This window comes from Varanus komodoensis, unplaced genomic scaffold (assembly GCF_004798865.1).
Source record: "Varanus komodoensis strain SLA01 unplaced genomic scaffold, ASM479886v1 scaffold16, whole genome shotgun sequence".
Taxonomy (NCBI): Eukaryota; Metazoa; Chordata; class Lepidosauria; order Squamata; family Varanidae; genus Varanus; species Varanus komodoensis.
The window spans coordinates 25,138,506-25,153,986 of record NW_025335468.1 but is presented as its reverse complement, the minus strand read 5'-3'; the positions used below and the strand labels follow the sequence as shown (position 1 = coordinate 25,153,986).

Below are 15,481 nucleotides of genomic sequence, written 5' to 3'. Positions count from 1 at the left end.
CTCTGCGTAGTTGTTGGACCCACTGCAAGAAACGAGTTAGAATGATCTTGTTAGGGACAGCTACTCTTGTATGTTATGGAAGGGATTTTTTGTTACTGATATATTAAAAATAACATGGATTACTATGTTAAACTATTCGACTGAAAGGAAATGATGGGTCGAGTACAGCAAAAATATCCTTCTAAATACTGGGCTCTTGCACCAGCCTAATGATTTTGATCAAGTAGAACTTTTCTACAGACTGAATGGGATAAGAGGCATTTTTCTCCCTCAGTCCTCTGCCCCCTGAAAATCTGCTTGGGAGTCTTGCTAGACCACGCAGAACCGGGGGGGGGGGGGGTTTGCTGTGGGCTGCAGAAGGAGGGGAACTGGCAAAAATCACCCCCAGCTGGAGAGTTCTGTGCAATACTTCATTTGGGGATGCTGACACCAGCAGAATAAGAACTCTGGCTCCAATCCTATATCTGCTGCCTGTAGGCTGCGCGGTTTTGCTTTATATGTTTGAGCTTCAAAGCTTTGGAGCCAACCCAGCCAACTGCAGAAGAGAAACCATGCCATAGAAGTTAAGTGATCTTATTTGCGTATAAAATGCTTAAAATGCCAATCACTGAATCAAGGAGCCTCTATCAAAATGGCTTACAGTCCAGTTAGCCATAATACAAGGGGGGAAATAGGTAGGTAGGAAAGAAGAAAATAAGTGATTATATGTTAGTTACCAGATGGCTAGGTGGAATGCTACTATGGGAGAACAGCACAATGGCTGTTGCTCTTGGCTGAGCTGATTGAGGTGCGGTGCTCGCTGTCTCTTGTTTATCCATTGCTGCATTCTTTAGATGAATTGGGGTTATGGCCCACATTGGTACGCATTGGTTTGCAGACCAAACTGCAAAGAGCACAGTATTTCATTTAATGCCCTAGCAGGAGAAGCCACACCCAGAAATGTAGCCAAGATGGAAATACACCGGCTTCCAGTGTTTCTTCTGGTTGTTGCATGAATATTTGGTGCTATCATCCAAGGGCTGCCTGTGCATCACACACACTTTGTAGAGGGCACAGAAAAACGGCTATCTGAGCCTGTCAAACCTTGCATAGAGTTGCAGTTTGCGTAATAAAACAGGATAGTTCAAATATTTTCTCTGTGACTTTCCTTCTCAAAGCGTCCAATTGATTTCCTGTAAATCAATCAGCAGACTTCTTTATACTATTTAAACAATAGTAATGTCATGTCCCAATGAGGGTGAGGCAAGGAACACCTGCAAGGATAAGGTCTCTGTCATATTTGGACAGAATCACTCTCAATAGATTGGTAGGGACGGCTACCTTAAGCAGCTTGTCACTAGAAGATAAGGCAATCAATGGCTGCAGGCCATGATGGCTATATTTTATCACCAGTATCAGGGCAAGTATGCATCTATATGCCAGTTGCTGGGAAACACAGGTGGTACGGTGCTGTTGGACATGCTCTGCTGTGGGTTTTCCATGGGCAGCCGCTTGGCCAGCGTGTGAATGGAAGGCTGGACCAGCTAGTTCTTGGTTTAACACAGGATGCCTCTCCATGTTCTGATAATCCGTTGCTGCTGTAGGCAGAGCTCCTTACTGACAACATGTGTCTAGCTATGGTTAGCTCAGGTTGCACTTGGACTTATGTCCACCACCCTTATGGGATCAATTCCCCTTTCATGATTTTTATCTTAAGCCATTGCTTTGGAACACATGCCCTTCCTCAGCCTCAAAACCTTTCCAACATTTGTAGATCCTTTCACAGCAAGGCAACGGCAAGGAACTTCAACTTCCATGAACTGAAGATAGGATACAGTTCATTTGGCCCTAGATAGGACAAGTGCAAAGAAAAAGTGCTCAGGAGAAAAGCGTTGTTTAAAATCTGCCTGGAAAGAGTTGTATCAATACATCTGTTGTAAAGGAAAGTCTCAGCTATTAAATTCCCATGGCTTGACATTAAAGCAAGCAATCAAGTCCAGACAGAGAGGTCAAGAACAGTTGATTATAACTGGATGTATCAGCATAAAATGTACATACCAGGCTCTTTGGAGACCAAGAACCAGCTGTTTAAGGAATATTTAAGTTACAAAATTTTTAATTGCTGTTATGAACCTCAGCTACTTACTACAGGAGATTTTAGAGTTAGAGCTTGCAGGTTTTATTTTAGGACACTCTATCTTTCCCACAATTTAAGCACTGTCTCAGTCATGTGAACTTTGTCACAAAAGCTCACATGACTGAGACAGTGTAGAAAGAATAAATGTCTGAATGAATTGTAATTAGTCCCAAAGCTAATGATGGGGGATTCTTCAGTTCAGGAGTGGGCAGAAGGTAGACCTCCAGATGTTTTGGCTTCATCTTTCATAAGTCCCTACTGGCATGATCAATGCTTAAGAAAGCTGGGAGATGATATCCAAAGCTCTGGAACTCTGTTTTCTGCCCACGTCTGCCTTAGAACAATGTTAAGGTCGTGGCAAAACAAGATACCTGTTTTCAAAATGCCTGGAAGCTTTGGAAAGTTCCTACTGACAAAATGTTTGATAAAATGTTGTAAGTGGGGATGTAGTGAATTGGATCTGGGGCATGGCGAAATGAATAGCAGTACGGCTTGTGCAGACTTCTCCGCTAGTTATTCCCCATGTGTCAAGTCTGTTTGTCTCCCACTTAGTCATTTTCACCTGATCCACAATTGATAGCTTCCCTTTGCTTCATGGTAGGGCTGCCTCCATCTGTAGCACAGATAGAAGCCTAGACCACAGATATAGCTACCTCTGTCTGAGTTCCATATAAGCATTGGCTTCCACTGTATAGTGATTGCTGTGCTCTTGGAATAATCTGGCAGAGGAATGTTGTAGGACATTGGAAGCATTGTGCATTGATGGTTGATCTACAGGCTGAGCCATCCTGAAGGAACCACTGTTTGGGGATCAGTTTTTACACCACCGAGACCAAGAAATTTTCATGTACCACCAATATTATGAGGGAGCCACAAACATGCATATTTACAGACATGTAGCTGTTGCATCCTGTGATGTCACAACAGGTGAACTTTTCATTGCAGATGACCTCAGGTGATTGTGAAGTCTTCTAGCTGATAGTTGCTCTGCATTTGCAAGCCATCACTAGATATTTCAGTCAGCAGGATATAAGGCTTCAGGTAACATGATAACTCACCCTCAAGAGCTGAAATGTGGGTTATTGACCACAAACAGTCCATGAGAAGAACCCATGGTTTGTTGGTGAGTTGTGAATTATAGGTTCTTCACAATGGTTTGTTCTCTCAGCAGGGTTCAGTCAACACAACAATTCACATTGTGACAACAACCCATGATTCAATGGCAGTCTTTGACAGGGTTATGGTGTTATCAGAATATAGTTAATAAATAGGCACATGCGTGAACTAGCCCTAGTGATTTCTTTTAGCAGAGAAGTTCTGGGTGGACGGTGAAATCAGAACCACGCTGAGGAAGGTGTTTGTGCCATATTCATGTAAGGGAAAGGTATCACTTAGATACAGAAACCATCAGACAATTACTTTCTTTCACCTGCTGCTGCCCAGTGTTCCTGTTCATTGGCTGTATGGGCTGGGGCTGATGGGAACTGACTTCTAGAACATCTTGAATTCCTAAGCTGGGAAAGGCAGCCAGATACAAATGTGTCTTGTGGGGGAGCACCCAAGGGGGCAGGGAATCCAGGGTAGCTGTTGAAGTGGATGGATCTTCCATGGCTTTTCCAAGATGTCTGATAATGGAAAAGGAGAGGGGGAAAGAAAGAAAGAGAGAAAGAATGAGAGAAAGAACTCATGAAAACCAATGTTCCAATAAACCGGTAACTAGCCTTTAAGTTCTCCTTTCAGATCAGTAGGAAAACTGCCACTGATTTCAATGGGATGTTATTCGTGAATGACGCTAAAATTAAGTCATCAGGGTCCCCAGTGAAACTTTTTACAGCATACAATGGTGTCATTAACTGCTTCCAATAAACCCCAGCCTGCATACTTCAGAAAAAAATAGTCGTCTCCCCTCTCCCCTGAATTACAGTATTGGAAGCCGCAAAAGTAAGAGCTGGATCTTTCTCAGGCCAAAGTCCCTGCCAATAGTTTGTAATTCAATCCCTCTGCGTTTCAAGGGTAAACCGGTGTCAATTGTATTTGCCGTGTCGTCGTTTCTCTCTCTCTCTCTCCCCCACCCCAAAGTAAGCGTTAAACTTCCGTTCAGTCTATGTGGACTGATGAAATGTAGGAAATCTGTTTCTGGCGGGGGAAAAAAAAGGTTTCCCAAAGAGAGCACCGAGTACAGAGAGATCAGAAGTATGAAGAGCGGCGGCACTGCTGCTCCTGCTCCTGCTGCTGCCGGGCTGCCGAGGCGAGGAGAGCGGGACGGGCTGCGAGAGGAGAACTTCGGGGCATTTGCGCAGAGAAAGTGAGTGAGATTTTTTGCAGAGAGGGAGAGAGAGAGAGGGAGAGAGAGAGGCGGGCGTGAAATGCTGTGGCGCTCTGCTAATGAACAACTGTCGCGATGCGGGGGTGAGGGGAGACTGATTAGAAAACACATCTGATTTTTTTTTCTTTTTTTGGAGGGGGGGTGCAGCGGAGCTAAACAAGAGCAGGGCGCGCGCGCACGGACCCATTGAAACGGAGAAGAGCGCGCAAGAAAGCTAGGGAGCAATTTTATCCCCCCACTCGGGTGGCTTCGGACCCTCCCCCCCCACACACACATACACACACACACACACGCGGCTGCAGCGGCGAGCAAAGCTTTCGCAAGCTTGAACGCACACGCGGCCGGCTCGGGCTGGGCGGGCAAAGTTTACAAACAAGCGTGCAGCAAAGCGTCTGTCTGGCTTTCGATCTGGCAGTCTGTCTAGCCCATTCGGGACGAGGATCGCTTTCTTCTCTGAATGGGAAGGCAAGTGCGCAAGGGCTGGGAAAGAGCAGAGGAGAGGCGGTGCGGCTCGTTTCATGGAGAATCGTCGGTTCCATTTTCAGCAGCTTGCTCGGGGTTGTGCAGCAGTGCTCTTTGCGCATGAACACGGGGTCTGTCTGCAGATAACGAAGTCCACCTCCGCCCTAATCGTGACTGTTCGCATTGTTCTTTTTTCTTAATCAGGGGGCTGGCCGGCTCGGCGCGGAGAGCCAAGCCATCTCTCTCTCTCGCGCGCGCGCGTACACGTGTGTGTGTGAGCGCGCGTGCGCGTGCAAGCGAGATACCTACTGTATGTTTTCCACCTGGAACACTAATATCTTTAATCCAAGTACTGTGTTAGAAGGTACGTTCACAGCACGCTCACGATCAACAGGGTAGGAGCTAGAAAGTTGACCGAAGGGCGGGATCCAAGATGGGAAGCACTACCAGGATGTTAGCACATTACCGATAGTCATTTTTACTGCTGCAGCAAAGCGTGGTAAGTAAAACCCACAGGGGTCGTTCTTTAGACAGCCTCCTGGAGCTGCCTTGCCCAATCTGTCTTCGGATGTGTTGCGCTGCAACTCCCATTACTCCTAGCCAGCCTAGTCAATGGCCATGCTGGGTGGGGATGATAGAAATTGCAATCCAGCACCTTTGAAAGGACACGACGTTGGGCAAGGCTATTGGGGAGCGATCCCCTGAAGCTCAGGCCCCCCTGTGACTGTGGTAGGAGAGGAAGTCACAAATGACTCGATCCCTCGTTTACGGCTAATTGTGGGTCGGAAATTCATGCCAACCGGCAACCCAGAGCACAATTCCTACGCACGCCTACTCAGAAAAAGTCATTTCCACGGAGTTCAGTGCAAGAAATTGCCCCCCCCCCCACTCCTCCTGGCCTCGTGGGGAAGAGTGGCCCATTTCGAGTGTCTTCTGCTTGGTGACTCGCCACTCCGGCTAGAAGACGGGGTCGGGGGCGAGGGGGGAGAGAAAAGGCACCCAAAGAGAATAAAACGCGTCCATCCAAGAGCACCTTCTGCTTCATTCATTACTGCTTTAAGGGAAGAAACATGATCACGGGGAATTTTCCTTTCCTTTTTGCATTCTCTGGACACATCCGCAGCATGTGTTACTGAGGGACGATAGGATGGGTAATGGGGAAGGAGGCTCGTTTCCTTTGCAGTGGGGGGGGCGTGTTTTGGGGATTTGTATATACATATTTTTGGTTAAGCCTACCCAAACCCAGGGGACGTGCTCGCTCCCCTGCCAACCCCGCGGTGCTGGAGATAGATTTGATTTGATGCAGACAAGAGAAGGAGACAGGCTCGCTTATTGGTGCTCTGCAGGGATCATGTTACCGCCCCCCCCCTCGCCGTCCCGAAGTGATCGAAGCGCGCGCTGCGTCCTGGAGCCGGAGAGCCTGGGGGGAAGGGATCGGGGGAAGAGAGCGTCCCCCTCTCGGCTCCGCAGGGAAAGCCTGTTGCCTTTCCTGAATCGGGCAGGCGGCTGAGCGGGCTGTGCGCAGAACCGCCGCCCGCCGGCCACTCGCCGCCCGTCGCATTGCAGGTTTTCCCGACCTCCAGCGCAGCGCCGCGTAGGTGATGCTGCAGGCAGAGCTTTGGCACAACGGCCCCGCGCTGCGAGGAGGAAGTCGGAGAGGAGGCGGGAGTGGATGACGACGGGCAGATATTTCACCTTCAGCCCCTCTCCAGAACGCATTAAGTCTTGGATTGGGGCTTCGCCGCCGTGCCAAGCGTAATGGTTTTGTGATGTGGGCGGTGATTTAGCGGGAAATTAGCTGATATTCTGCAAGCCATTTTTTCTCTGCTGCAGCGGATCATTGCTTGCGATTTTAGTAGAGCGGCGTTTAATATAGGCTGCTAGTGCCTGCAGTCAGCCGAATTATTGATCCGAGAAGTGAGTCGTTGAGTCCTTGCAGAAGTGATTAATATTTTGATGCACTAATTCGGGAGTTACAGGAAAAGCCACAGGTTTGCCATCCAAGGTGTGGGAAGGAAACTTTACAGCGCTGAATGCAGCAGCAAGAGCCATGAGTCTTTAATTGTGCCATGGAATATATTTTCATGCTTGGATTCCCTCTTCCACATGCTTCAAAGTAACAGAGAATACTTAAGAGCATGTGAAGAGTGCCCTTTCATCACTAGAAAAGCCCCTCATACATATTGTAGTGTCTCCACCTTTTAATATAAAGTGTAGGACAGCTTTCTCCAAGTTGGCCCCCTGCATATGTGCTGGACAACAACTCCTATCATCTCCTGTGCTGGAGGGGTGGGAGTTACACTCCAACACATCTGGACAGTGTCCGGTTTGCAAAGCCTAGTTCAGGACCTTTGGCTGCATGTGTCTTTCCTGTCTCAACCTGGTAACATTCAATGGTCTGGGCCATGTGAGAGCAGCTTCTGCCACAGCGCTTCCCCAAGCCAGTGCTTGTTTGTTTATTTTCTTTATCTCCTGCCTGTTTTCCTTTTGAGGAACTCAAGGCATCCTATGTGATTCTCCTCCTCCTCTCAGCGTTATCCTCACCATGACAAGTAGGTTGGGCTGAGGTTCTGTGACTGGCCCAAAGTCACTCAATCAGCTCCATGGCTGAGTGGGGATTAGAACCCAGATCTCCTGAGTCCCTGTCCCACAGTCTTAAACACTACTCCATGCTGGCTGGTTTTACCCTGGCAAATTTAATAATGTGGTAAGTGAACCATTGGTCTCCTCTCTCATGGACCAGGGCTTCTAGTTTGCAGCAAGGGGTAACTACAGAACTCTATGGGCTGCAGTTTCTTCCCTACAGAGAAAAGCTACAGTGTTTAACTTTCTTGATTAGGGGGAAAGTGTCATTAAAATGTACAAATTTATGCATGGGGTGATGAACAATTAGGGAATGGTGAGCACATTGGGGATATTGAGGAAGCGCTCTGGACAGTCCAAAGGTCTGCCAGAAGGCGGCATGCCTAGGAGCAAAAGCAAACAGCGAAACCTGTGCTGGCCTGGACCATTCTCCTAACCTTCTGCTGGCCTTCCTTCAATGCTGAGGTGCCCTTCCTAGCTGCTGCACTGCTGTCCTGCAGCTTCCCTGCTCTCTAAGCACTTCCCCGTCATACCATGCAGGGAGGACAAGAGTTCCCTTTTCTTTTCTCGTTTTCTCAGTGCCTGGGTGCACTTCAGAGCACAGCTCTGCCCTGCACCCATCTCTGTTCATTTCCTAAGAATGTCTCTCTGAGCTCTGCATGGGGAGCTCTGCATGGAGAATCATGGGGAACCTAGACTGGAGTAAATCCCACCAATGAGAAGATTTTTAAGCCCTAAAAATCAAGAGCTTTAGGGCTAAGGTGCTTTGGGAAGTGCCAAAGGGCTCTTGTTCCCCCATTCCATGGCGTCATCCAATGAAACTGACGGTAAGAGATTCAGAAGTACTGCATTTAAACCATGGACTTCACCGCTACAAGATGTGTAGACGGCCACCCATTTAGATGGCTTTACCTGGGAATTAGGCAACTCCATGAAAAAAAAAGTCCTATGAGTGACTTCTATTTTCAGCCTTCCTACTTAGGAATGGTATTCTCTGGGAACTAGCTACAGTGGAACCGTGAAAGAAGAGTAGTTTTGCTTTCAGGGTCTGAATGAGGGCTTCAACAGGGATCTGGCTGGCCCCAGTGATCAGAAAACTACTGGAGCAGATGGGCTTCAGCAGGGTTCCTCTGCTTAGCAGCATGCAAAGAAGATACCGTATCATATGGTACTGCCTGGTTATGCAATTATCATATCACCGCCCTACCAAGTTGTTTCAAATGTTATGAAAAATGCAGGTCACTACCTGCCTGCTGGAGAGGTAGGCAAAGGGTTTGGATCAAAGAACTTGCCTGTAGGCTGTTTGGGCCCCTGTTTTCCCAAATGGAACTTGATGTATCTGCATCTCTGCACCCCAGCACCAGTCTTTCGTGTGCTTAGAATGCAGTATGTACATGAGACAGACAATCTCTACAAATAAACTACAGGATCCAGACTGCAGACTGATGTATTCTCTGGCTCTGTCATTTTCCATTATCTGCACAGGTTAGGGTTTATGTTTCCAGGTCATCCTTCATAGCTTCATTCTTGCTTTGCAAGAATGCATTTGCAAGGCACTGCATTTGTTTTTTTTAGATTAAGCTTCCTTCTCCCGGAGGGAGAAGATGCTTCACATACTTGAACTGGCCTTGGCTTGAGGGACAGTCCTGTGAACCAGCCTTGAATTTACAGGGAAGAGTCCTCTGGTGAAGGGTTGACAGATGATAATCCTGTACTGGATGGGCTGTCCTGCTTAAAGAACTATCCGCAAGGAGGGGTCTTCAAGTTGGTATCAGCAGTTAATGCCTGGAGAGCGGATGGAGCAGGCACATAGGTCCTCTGGTCACACTCAACTCCACTGAGATCTTTCCATTATTTCTGCTTAAATTATTGCTGTAAGTCATCCAGACAGCCATGTGCCTCTTGTGAGTCTAGAAAAGCTTGAAATAAATAAATAAATAGAATTATAGTAATCATCTCTAATTTGTGATCATTTGACATCTGAGTGCATGCCAATTTTATTCAGGGTTGGGTTCTTTTTTGGTGTTGCACTTCCTCTTGTTTAGTGATAGACCCTTGAATTAAGAAAGGGGGAGGTACTTACTGAAGCAGCAGAAATGCAGGTCTAGAAATGTGAGATGTGGGACTTCTCCCTTCACACAGTTTAACAATCCTTGGATGGGGTGGGGGTGGGATAGAGGAATGATCTTTGGCAACCGGGATATACATATGTTTTCAAAATTCAAGCTGTATTTCCTGGCATGCCATAACCAATAAAAACTCTCCGTAAAATGGATCGGATTTCATTCACTGCCACTGCACAACCCTCCACAACAAAGAATAGAAAAATGGGTTAGGAAACCTCTCTAGCAGGACAGGTAACAGGAGGCCCCAGTCCTCAGTTTTGCTCAAGCAATTATTGTAACCAGACTAATGAAGAAACATGGATTTGGAAGTGAATATACTTTCAGGCTGCCATGTTACACCCACTTTCCTGGGGGGGGGGAACCCAGTTGAACTGAATGGAGGGTAGTTGTGAGTAGATGTGTATAACATTGCGTTGTTAATGACCAGCTGTGAAGAGATAAATATATCTGTTAATTCCCTTTTGTGCTGGCTTCCAACCCGCAGGGCTTACATAACTCTGAAGGACCGATGTGCAGCCATGTGCCAGGTTCCTGTCCTGCTGCGTTCTGAGCACACCATGCACTTTGTGTCAGACGTATGCATAACGCAAGGGACAAAGGCTGCTTGTGAATTAGAGTTGGCTTTATCAGAATAGATCACATTTTGATGTAAGCCCTTAAAAATTCTAATTGATTAATGAGTTTCAGATGGTGGTTCCCCTCTTTGCTCCCCTCTCTTCCTTTCTCTTAATATGTGCACTATGATCCAAGCTAACCTGGGAGAGTTCCAGAACTCTGGGCTAAATTGGTTGTGGTATGGTTTATATGGATAATAACTAGAGAGAAAAAAGATTGAATTTCCTTACGAAAATATAATAGTGCTCGCTGTGTGAGTGAGCTGATGCTTTATCCAGTTATTTATTATTGTTCAAGGAAAAAATAACCATTAAGATGACACATATTGAATACTTATGATGGAGTTAGAGCTGAAATATGTGTTTTTGTATTTCATCCTCTGGAATGGCCTAAAAGATCTAGTCTATGTTCTAAAGTGATCGTGAGAATGTTAATAATGAGAGCTCATTCTACCAGTTCTCCATTGCCTGGACTGAATCTCAGTTGTCTCCCAACCTTAAAACAATGTGCTGGATGTTGATATATAAACAATCTTGGACCAATGTATGGGATGGAACATAGCCACACATAAGTTGCAGCCGGAGTGTTAATTGCCGCCTCAGTGTGCACAGGTGTATAGCACCTAGGCACACAATCTGGTCCACAAGGGTGCACAACAGAGTCAAGAAATGGTATGGGCATATTTCACCCAGATATTCATTGGAAACTTAACCCTGACTGTCTGGGAGCTTATTCCTGTGCACTTTGGAATGCCCATGTAGATATTGGTGGTATAAGTGCTAGGCCAATGGAATACAATTGCTAACTATTCATTTATTTGTTAGTATATCCTGCTTTTTTCAATCAACTCAAAGCGGTTTACATCATGCTTTTCCTCCTGCTCTCCATCTCATCCCTAAAACAGCAAGCCTGTGAGGTAGGCTGAGCTGAGAGTCTGTGACTGGGCCAGAGTCACCCAGTTGCCTCCATGACTGAGTGGGGAAGTAGAACCCAGATTGTCTGAGTCCCAGTCCCATGCTCGTAACCACTGCACCACACTGGCACTCTATTTATACTACACTATTTGAGGAATGGCTTCTTTTCCTCTAGGAAGCTACCAGTTCTCAGTTAAGATCTTTAGAAGAGAGATTACCCATGTTCTTGGAAGGACCAAAAATTACAAAAGTCTTTTCCTGTGTGGTGTAGTGGTAAGAGTGTTGGACTCAGACATGGGAGAACCAGGTTCTATTTGCCACTTGGATGTGAAGCTCACTGGGTGTCTTCAGGCCAGTAAGTCACTCTTTGTCTAACCAGGGTTGCTGCGAGGATAAAATGGAACCATGTCAACCACATTGGGTCCCCTCAAGGGTAAAGAATGTGGGATATAAATCCAATGTAGTCATTGTCATCATCATTTTCATTATCATGTATTTGATGTTTAGAAAATGATTGTTTGAACAGATTTTCAATGGCAGTTGTGTTTGCTGTTTTTGTACTTCTATTTTTTTCATTTTAGTGGCATTTCTAGCCTTCTGTGGCTTTATTTTTCAGTAGACGTTGTAGTTTATGGAAAAATTGTGGTATGTCTAGAGTGATTCTAGAGATGTTGTGCTATATGAAACTAAGCCACATATGATTTTTATTCTGAGATTGTGGGATCAGTCCCAAAGTTGTGAAAGTAGATTTTCCATTTCCACCAGCCATCTGTTCCCCTAACATGTTGAGAGCATCTTCCATTCTACCACACAGGAGAAACCTCCAGTTTCTGTCTCTTGGGGAACCCGCAATCCATGGAGCAAATTTGGTCCACAACCCCAGTCCATTGGGCCCACAAGGCTTCAGGCAAGACTCTCGCCACAACTCTCTGCTCACTGAAGGCTGGCCTGGAGAGGAATCCCTGCTATGGATTCCCCTGGGTTCATTCCGCCTTTCTATTAGGAGAGGGAACAGCATGCTAAGGAGAGGGTGTGAGGCAGACAAAGCTGCCCTACTAACTTGGGCATCAGCTTAGAGGAGTGCTGCTCCAGCTCAATGTATTTGGGGTGACTTTGATGGGCATGGGAAAAGCCAGGCAAAGCCCACATATGGTCAGGCGAGGTCCCTAACCAGAATGCCACCCGGAGGAGTTCAAGCTGGTGTTTTGTCTGGGACTGGATGACACCAGGGGGCACAGCCCTGGCCCGTGGAGGATTTGGCAGGAGGTCTTCTAGTCCTCACCCATATCAAGTTCCCTGGCCACAGGGCTTCTAACAACATATTCACCAAGCCCTTTTTACAATATTGGGACTTACTCCTGCATAAACAATCACAGAACTACAGCTTTAATGTAGGCTGTTTCTAGATAGAAGGCTCCTAATTCTAGCAATCAAAGGATATTTTGAAGTGATGCCACCACCCCCTTTAATGGTGTTTTCCATGGTAAGAAAGAAATGGTGGGAAAATATTGGAAGACTTTGTTGTGTGGTCCTCATGTAGAATTCTGGAAAGGAGGCAGAGTGAACATTAGTAAAAGCTTCACCTGGAAACATTGACTGTATAAGAAGAGGTTGCCTTTTATTGAGTCAACCCAGTACTCTAATTTCTGCCTTGCAGCAGGTTTCTGAAGTTTAGTATCTAAGTTTTTCCCAGATCTCTTAACTGAGATTCCTTAACCAGGGATCCTTTAACAGAACCCAGCAAGTATAAATCATGGGCTTCACTACTGTACTTCATTTAGCCATTTCTTTAAAATAATTCAGAACCCAACTTTGTAGAATTATTCAAAGCAGATCATATCAAATACTTAAAATGAATAAAACAAAGCCTTTATAAGCTCTTCTGCTATCATTAAATATTTCTTTGACAAAGGCACTGAAAAGAATATACAAGTGATGCGGTCCATGCTTGGAAGACTCGCTGCCCATGCTTAAATTAAAAACAACAACAACTTGTCTTTAGTTCCACTGAGATCAATGCAACTAAACTGGGTTGAATCCAAATATTTTGATGCAAGTTTTAACTATGCAAGTGGGACTTGAAGCAATGTTTTGCAGCGTGGAGTGCTCCTGTTTAGGGTCCCAGCCAAGCAGCCATGCCTTTCCCAGAATATACCATTCCAAATTTTCCATTCCCATTTTCTGTTCCCCATCCCTGAAAAGCCTCTGAATTCTGTGGGCACTGCACACACAACTGTTCTGGCATAGGTCTTCTCCCCACTCTGTGCTCTTGTTTCCTAAAGATGTTTGTTTACACTTCTGCAAAACTGTGATTGCCCCAAGTTGCCTTCCTGAACAGTTCTATTATCCCCCAGTCAACATAGGCAGAAGCATGGCAAGTAAGCGGGGATATGGCCAAGTTTGTAGATGCCATCAAATTATTTAGGGCTGTTAAAACAAAACAGGATTGTGAGGAGCTCCAAAAGGATCTCTCCAAACTGGAAGAGTGGGCATCAACATGGCAAATATGGTTCAGTAGAGGCTAGTGTAAAATAATGCATTTGGGACAAAAATTCCCAATTCAAGCATAAATTGATAGGATTGGAGCTAGCAGTGACTGACCAAGAAACAAATCTTGGGGTTGTGGTTGATAAAATTATCAATCCAATCAATCCCATGCACATGCACAATGTGAAAAAAGGCAATCTCCACGTTATGCATAATTTGGAAAGAAAAATAAAGTAGAGTATACAATTTGGGTAACAAAAAGGATATTGCAGTGTTGAGGAAAGTGCAGAAAAGAACATCTAAAATGATCAAGAGGCAACTTCCGTGTGAGGAAAGCATACAGTGGTTGGGATTGTTTAATTTAGAAAAAAGGCAAGAAAAAGTCATGATAGAGCTGTAAAGAATTATGCATGATGTGCAGAAAATGGAAATGGAGGTATTTTTCCTCCCTTTCAATACTAGAACTCAGTTCATCCTGTGAAGCTGATTGGTGGGAGGGTTGGAACAGATAAAAGTTAAAACTAGGGGATTCGGAGCCATGAGATGTAGCAAAGGCTACCAATATGAATGGCTTTAAAAGGGGATTGGACACATTCATGATGTGGCTGTCAGTGCTTGCTAGTCACGGCCATATGTTATCAGAGGCAGTATGCTGGGGAACAAAGACAGAAGGTTCATATCCTACCTCTGGGTTTTGTATGGGCAGCAAATGGTAATGCTGGATTAGATGAATCCCTGGTTAAATCCAGTATGATTCCTTATGTTTTAAGGCTGCTCAAAACAGCTGTACTTGCTCTTCTCTTTCAATGGTCCCATTATTCTATGAGTCTGTTGGCACTCAAGCTTAGTTCACTTTTATCTATTTAGACACATATGCTGTCAGATAACAATGTTGTCTGGGTGGCTTACCCTGACAAAATATTAACATAGGCATCGAAATCGTAAAACCAAAATATAAAACGCAAGCATTAATTACCGAGCACCAAACAGCAACACTCCCATCAGCACAAAAGATGGTCAAACCAATCTTTAACATTTCACGTCTTTAAACAGATCTTAAAGAGATTAGAGGGAGTGACTGTGAGTCAGACTACAGGTATGAAAACAAAATTGCTTCTCTCCAAGACATTCTACCTTAGAGGATGGGAAAGAATTACATAGCTTTGTCAATACCACCTCAGCCCCAAGCCTTAACTTAATTCCATGGCTTAGTAACGTCAGCTGAGAGAGACCTAAAACCTGGAGGTGCCTCCACAAATTTCATACTATTCCTGAAATTTGATAGAGGAAAATGCCATTCATGGCACATTCTTTAAGCAAGTTGTCAAAGCTATATACCAACAAGATAGAATTCAGCCATGACATTTTGATCATCATGATCACTGTATTCAGACTTTCCCAACCTGATGCTCACAGCATCCCTTGCATCATCCCAGCTAGCATTGCTTGGGGATGCAGAAGGGTAGTCAACGGGTCTTTGGAGTACCAGTTTGCAGAGAGTGGGCATAGCCACCTAGGGACCATCTACAAAATGCTTTTAGGTGTTGAGAGGCTGGTGGAATGAATGCTCTTTGTTTCCTCTTTCCCGTTCTGACTAAATGGTGAAGGGGCATGTGATTGCTTCATTGCCAGAAAAATAATTTACAAAGCCACCGTGAAGCTTTTGGAAAGGGGTATGCACAACTTCACAGAGATCCTACTGCAGATAGAAAACAAGGAGAGACTAATGGATCTACTTTCTAAATATGAAACCCACCTGGGATTCTACTGGCATATTAGTTACCGGGACTGGCACCAGCAGGGTTGTGATCTACATACTGGGGGATCTTGGGGTGGGCACAGGGGATGACAG

General features: G+C 45.4%; 1 long non-coding RNA gene across 1 annotated transcript; it reads left to right on the top strand.

The window, feature by feature from the left end:
- The first annotated feature begins 930 nt into the window (after window positions 1-930).
- LOC123021167 lies at window positions 931-14,228 on the top strand. Its single transcript, XR_006414269.1, has 3 exons — window positions 931-941; window positions 7,350-7,354; window positions 14,166-14,228. It is a non-coding gene; the product is annotated as an uncharacterized LOC123021167 (long non-coding RNA).
- The last annotated feature ends 1,253 nt before the right edge of the window (window positions 14,229-15,481 follow it).